The following is a 7000-nucleotide window of genomic DNA, read 5'->3' as shown; positions in this document are numbered from 1 at the left end:
GACGTCATCAACCTGCGGCGGCGCTACTGCTGCTACGCCCACCTCGGCGGAAATGCGTCACGGCGGGGACGCTGCTAGTAGGAAGTGAGGCGGAAATGGCTTTTGAGGCTTGCGGGATAACTGATTTGTTATCAGTGCACGACCCCCCCCCCCCAAAAAAAAAGCACAAACTCAATGGACAGTACTTTCTGAATGAACACCTATATACATGTTAGCAAAATAAATCTAGGAAATGCTTACAGGCTACAAAACCACAAAGAAACCCTAAATAAAAAAAAAAAAAAAAAAAAAAAAAAAAAAAAAAACCGATTTTCCCCAACGGGATTAGATGTGAACGATAAGCAGATTCGCTGTCCAAGATTATCGCCCACAGAAAAGTGCCTTATTGTGAGAGAAGAACCCTTGATGCACTTTTTTGTTTTGTGTTGTCTTTCGAGACAGGGTTTCCCTGTGTCCTGGAACTCGCTCTGTAGCTCAAACTGGCCTCGAACTCACAGAGACCTGCCAGTCTCCTCCTCCGAAATACTGGGATGAAGGGAGGGCGCCACCGCCGCCCAGTTGCACTCTTCTAGCAAATACTGGAAATAGCTGGGCCATGATGGCCTTTAAACCTACAACTCAGGAAGCAGAGGAAGGCGGATCTCTGAGTTCGAGGCCACCCTGGTCTACAGAGTGAGCTCCAGGACAGCCAAAGCTGGTACACAGAGAAATCCTGTCTCAGGAAAAAACAAACACAAACAAAAACAACAACAAAAAAAGGTTAGCGAGATGACTTCTTGAGTAAAAGCTCGTGACGATAAAGCCTGATTGACCCATGTGAATGTGGAAGAATCAATTCCAGAGTTGAATTGTGACTTCCTTTTGTAGTCATGGCCTATGTGGGCTTCCACACACCATAATAATGATGATGATTCAGGAGGAAATAATGTAGACTACACAGAATTTAACTACTAATATAAAGGTCATATTAGTAAATAAACTAAACAAATGATGTCAAACAAAACGTCATCTAGAGAGAGCATTTACATGAAAGAAGTCCAATACCAACATATAGGGTAGCTTACAACCATCTCTATCTCCAGGGAATCCAATGCCCCCTTCTGGCTTCTCTGGCATGTACATACATGTGGTGTACAGCAGACACACATACGCAAACAGACTTCTCGAAACAGAGTTTCTGGGTAGCCCTGGCTGTCTTGGAACTCTCTCTAGACCAGGCCGGCATTGAGATCTGCCTGCCTCTGTCTGAATGATTAAAGGCATGGACCACTATTTTAAGAAAGGGAGAACCTTCAGGATGGCTCAGAGGGTAAAAGATGCTTTTCCCCAAATCTGGCAACCAAATTTCAATCTCTGAAACCCACACAAAGAATTTAAATGTATGCAATTTTAATCTACCACTTCAAAAACTTTTAAGATATTTTCTTACTGTCTTTAATCACAAATGTCAGCATCTGTGTAGATGTATTCTCTCATTTGGTAACATGTAAGTATTTCTATTTAAACTTTTTGGTCTATTATTTCAATATCAGCCTGTCTATGTCCCCTATATTAGTTAATTATGCTTTTTTTTTTCTTTTGGCTTCCTCATGGGAGTTTCTCAACCTGGATTTTCAACATACTCATGCTTTACATATTTTTACTTTTTAAAGATTTGGGGGCCTGGGAAATGGATCAATGGTTAACAGAGCACTTGTCTTTCAGAGGATCTACGTTCATTTCAGCACACAGGTATTGAGTCCCTTGAGGACAGGCCTTCCCACCCCCACTTGATCAGTTTTGCACTCCTGTGGTTGGTTGTTCCAGAAACAAGAGCAAAAACAAGAACAAAACAATCTGTTGTTTTCAGCCATGTTTCTAAAGATGTTTGCCCCTACAGTGATGAGCTTCTTGCTGGCTCGGCTTCCCCTGCTGAGGGCTATATATACTGTGTGAGAAAGTGGAATAAAGGCTTGTCTGCAGAACCTGAAGTTGTGCTGTGTGATAATCCTGAAGTCCCTTGCTCAGAAGAACTACAGTTGCTGTGCTGGCGAGGCACACAGGGATCACTCGAAGTACTCTTAGCCAGAGTCGTGTCTGGAGGAACTCTGATTTTTTTTTTTTTTTTTTTTTTGAGAAAGGTTCTCAGTATGGATCCCTAGCTGTTCTGAAACTTGATTTGTACACCAGACTGGGCTCAAATTTAGAGATCCACCTGACTCTGCCTCCCAAATGCTATTAAAAGTGTATCCATATAGACCTGCCTGAGTTTAGGTGAACATATACACAGAAACCAATAGGGGCTAGAAAAGATCCTGGGTCCCCTAGAGTTGAAATGACAGGTAGTCTTGACCAGTCATGTCGTTTTCCTTCCTTCCTTCCTTCCTTCCTTCCTTCCTTCCTTCCTTCCTTCCTTCCTTCCTTCCTTCCTTCCTTCCTTCCTCTCTCTCTCCTCTCATAGAGTTTCTGTCTAACCTTGAGCTCACAGAGATGCGCCTGTCTCTGCCTCCTGAGTTCTGGGACTAAAGGTGTGCACCCAGCTCATGAGCAGTCAAGTAAGTGCTGGAACCCATAACGGGGTCCTCTACGAGAGCAATGTCCTGACTAGCTGTATGTCAACTTGAAACCTGCCAGAGTATCTGAGCAGAAGGAAGGAATCTCACTGAGACCTTAACTCTATTATGATTGGCTGACAGGAAGCCTGTAGGGCATTTTTTAAGTTAGTGATTCATACTGGAGGGCGCAGCCTGTTGTGGTCCAAGCCCAGAGCAGACTGAACAAGGCATGAGGAACAAGCCAATAAATAAAAAAGCCTTCCTGGCCTCTACATCAGCTCCTACCTCCACTTTGAGTTCCTGCCCTAACTGCTTTAGATGAACTGTTCATGGAACTTAGTCCCCAATTTGCTCTGGTCATGGTGTCTGATCAGTGAATGGTAACCCTAAGACAAGTAAGTGTATGCTTTTAACCCTCAAGTCACCTCTCCAGTCCCCATTTTCTAGTGTTTCAAATGTAGCATTATCCTATTTATCATTCTTACCTCAAAGTCTCTCCTTTCACTATTTAACTTCATTGAAATTCCAAAGGACTTCTTTAGTCTGGTTTGTTATTTTCTTTTGAACCAGTACCATCTCTTTGCAATCATTTTACTTTATGAATTCATTTACCTGGCTGGTGGGAGGGGATGACATACACTGGAAAATGATCTGCAACCAGGCCTCTAGTTATGTTGGATCTTCAGAGAAGAAAGGGGCCAAGCTCTCACACTACAAAAACAGTTCATTATTCAAGTTTCTCATCTATCAAGCAATCTTTTAAGGTAGGACTTCCCTTGTGATCATTTTAGCAGAAAGTTCTATGTGGAAGGCACCACTTTGGAGTCTAGGGAGTAGATTATAATCCACCACTTTCATGAGACTAGAAGGGGGCATTCAGGATGAATCAATCCTTACACCAGTTTTCTCTAAACTGACACTTTTTGTGTTGACTGAATTCTATCTGTGAGCATATCTGCAGGAGAGGCAGGGTTCACAATATCAATACATGATGCAAGAAAGCAGGTGATGGCGACAGAATCTAATGAACCCACGCATAGAAAATGAGCCAGTTACACTCTCATCCCAAAACACTTCAAATAGTTCCCCATCTCCCTTGGAGTATTACCTACTTCAGAATTACCTAAACACAATAAAAGAAGCATTCTAGTAAAAATAAAACAGGACTTTACATGTTTTTATTATACATGACTGTTACTGAAAGCAGAGTTTATACAAAATGTTTCATACAGATAAAAAAAAAAAACCTTGGCTAGCAAAGCCATTTATATGAATACATATACAAAGACACATACATTCATTAATATTTTACAACATAATAATTATACATATATACATATATGCTATTTAAATTATTTCACAATTTTCCAAAATGAGAGACAATTATAAAAACAAAATTGAATAGAAAGGTGAAAGTCATTACGTTTAAAATGCTACAAAATTTGTTTAATCTAAAGTTATTTCATCCAGTATCAAAACTAAGGTTTCAGTATGTCATCCCTGTTGCTTTTATTCTTTCATTTTGGTAACTTTTAATGATTAAAAATAAATATTTTGACCAGTAACAGGTAAGTGAATCAGACTGTTGATCTGAATAAGTCAAGCACGATGACTAGGTAGGTAAAAAAAATGTAGATGATCATCTAGTCATCTAGTCATAACTTCCACCTAGTTCCTCATTTAAAACACGAGGACTCATAGCTTCTGTGTAGAAGAAATATTAATGAAACGCCGTGAAATCCAGCAACTCATCTGTAATGGAAGAAAATACTGACATTATAATGGGTTTTTCATTTTCAAAACTGGGTTTCTCTGTGTAGCCCTGGCTGTTCTGAAACTCACTCTGTACACCATATATATGCCTTGAACACACAGAGATCTACCTGCCTCTGCCTCCGAGTGCTGGGATTAAAATGTACCCCACTATGCCTGAGGGGTTTCTGGTATGCCCATTTTTTTTTAAAATCATTTATTATTTTATGTGCATTGGTATGAGGGTGTCAGATCCCTGAGAACTGGAGTTACAGACAGTTGTGAGCTGCTATGTGGGTGCTGGGAATTGTACCTGGGTCCTCTGGAAGAGCAGCCAGTGCTCTCAATTGCTGAGCCCTCTCCCCAGTCTCATGATATGCCAATTTTCATAGTGTTACCTTAGATAATGTTGGTGTTAGAAAAAAACAAAAACAAGTTTATACAGAAACAATTTGCTAACTACTAATATACTGACTTTTACTTCCAAGAATTTAGTGAGCTTTAAGAGTTGGAGTGGGGTGGTATCAGTTAAGATAGCTAAATGAAATGAAATGACCCACAACCCACAATATGTGCTATTATGCTGGTGGGGGAGCAACTAAAAAAAATTTTTTTTTCATTTTGAGACCGGGTTCTGGCCTAGGCTGGCCTGGAGTTCACTATATAAACCAGGATGGGCACAAATTTGCAGCAATCCTACTGTCTGAGTGCTGGGATATCAGACATGCCTGCCTGTTACCTGAAGTCACTCATCCCACAAATTTATACTCTGCCCAGAGAACAGGAAAAAATATTTTCTGTTGTGATCTGGCTGCCCTCACTCCCCCCTAAACAGACAGCTAAACTTCCTTGTACTCTGTAATCAACACGGATGTTTGTGTTCTTTCTGGCTAGTGGTTTTTCAGAAGCATTCCCAGTACACAATGTCATGATCTTGACCTCTGGCTGCTCAGCACTGCCCCAGGCCAGCTGCCTAAAGGTATAAAAGGCTCTAGCTCCGGGCAAAATAAAGGTCTTCCTTTTCCAGAAGGGAATGCCTCTGTGTTTGTCGGCACACACACCCCCATCCCCCTAACCCCTAATCCCCCACCCCCGCCAATTTCTGTATCCAAGCCGCCCTGATGAGGCAATTTCCAACAACTTTAACCTAAACAGGGTTTTAAACTATTTTGGAGATAAGTCTCATGTAGTCTGGCCTCAAACTTGTTATATAGCTAAATTTATCCTTGAACTCCTAAACTTCCTGTCTCTTACTTTTCTGAGTGTTGGAACTGCAGGCATGTGGAACCAGATGAGGTCCTGTTCTTCCTTTTTTTAATTTAAACTTTTTAGATAGGCTCTCATCAAGCAGTTCTGGCTGGCCTGGAACTCAAAAGATCCCGAGTGCTGTCATTAAAAATATGTGTTACATGCCCAGGTTAATTCCTTAAAGACAGCAATGTCATTGCATGCTTTATACTACTGCTTAAAAGTTCTATAGTGTTAGTTCTCCAAATTGTTTATTATTCTTGTCTTATATTCTAAACTATACAAATAGAAACTTAATTTCATAATAAACTATTATCTTTTGAAAATCTCACTAGAAAATCAATTGTTTTCAAAGAAAATGGATATTTGAATATCAGACATAGTAGGGACTAAAAATTGATGATTCAAACTAAAAAAATAATAGGCTAGAAATAGACAGATAACTGAAAACTATTTAAGCCCTTCACATAAGATCTATATAGAAATATGGCTTCTTTCTTAAGATGTTTACATGTATTTATTTTTGTGCAGGAGGAGAAGGTGGGGCATGTGTGCGATAGCACACGTCAGGCTCAGAAGACAACTTATAGGAGCCGGTTTTCTCCTACCGAGTGGGGTCTGCGGAGCAAACTCTGGTTTCAATCTTGGCAGTAAGTGCCTTTACCTACCTACTTAACCACCTTAACAGCAGCCAATATGATATCCATTTAGATTTAACTCAAGTTTAATCCAATTTCGAATTTTTTTTTTGAGACAGCGCTACACTGAAGCTCAAGCTGGCATTGAACTTACTATGTAGCTCAGGGTGACCTCAAACTTGAGCGTCCTGCCTTGGCTTCCCAAGTGCTAGAATCTCAAGGATGTACCACCTTAATTAGCAATAAAATTTGATACTTGCAATCAATTAATTTTGGTAACAAGCAGAGTGAAAAATACAATGATACATTAAATATTATAATATTTTTTCCTTCCATTAAAATCCAAAATACAGGAAATGGAGAGCTGGCTCATTAGTTAAGAGCATCTACTGCTCTTGTAGAAGACTCGAGTTCATTTCCTAGCACTAACATTGGGTAGCTTACAACCACCTCCAACTCCAAATCTAGGGGATTATGACACTTCTGGCCTCCAAGGACACTGGCACTCATGTACAAACACAAGCACAGACACACAAGCATATACATAATTACAGATAAAATGAATCTAAAAAGAAAAAAGCACAAAATATACAAGGCTTGAGGGCTGAAGAGATGGCTCAGTTGTTAACAGTATTTGCTAAGTCAGGTTTTAATCCCAGTTCTCCAGAGGTATAGCCAGGAGAATCACTGTGAGAATCAGGCCAGCTTGGTCTACATAATAAATTATAGGACAGCCAGGGTTACAAAGAGAGACCCTGTCTTTAAAAGAACAAAATTTGGCTGCTCTTTTAGAAGATGCAGAATGGATTCCTAGAACTCACATGGTAG

At 40.2% G+C, this 7000-nt stretch overlaps 1 protein-coding gene across 2 annotated transcripts in view; it reads right to left on the bottom strand.

Annotated features, from left to right (window-relative positions):
* Positions 1 to 3898: 3898 nt before the first annotated feature.
* Positions 3899 to 7000, bottom strand: part of Casp8ap2 (caspase 8 associated protein 2) — a 38957-nt gene continuing 35855 nt past the window's right edge. For both annotated transcript variants that reach the window (XM_013351929.2, XM_026786763.1), the window contains exon 11: positions 3899 to 4286. The gene's annotated coding sequence lies outside the window, so the exon portion shown is untranslated. The remainder of the gene's footprint in view (positions 4287 to 7000) is intronic.

Source organism: Microtus ochrogaster, linkage group LG5, assembly GCF_000317375.1.
Source record: "Microtus ochrogaster isolate Prairie Vole_2 linkage group LG5, MicOch1.0, whole genome shotgun sequence".
Lineage (NCBI taxonomy): Eukaryota > Metazoa > Chordata > Mammalia > Rodentia > Cricetidae > Microtus > Microtus ochrogaster.
Note: the sequence above shows the minus strand (reverse complement) of the source record. Positions and strands in the feature narration are given on the sequence as shown.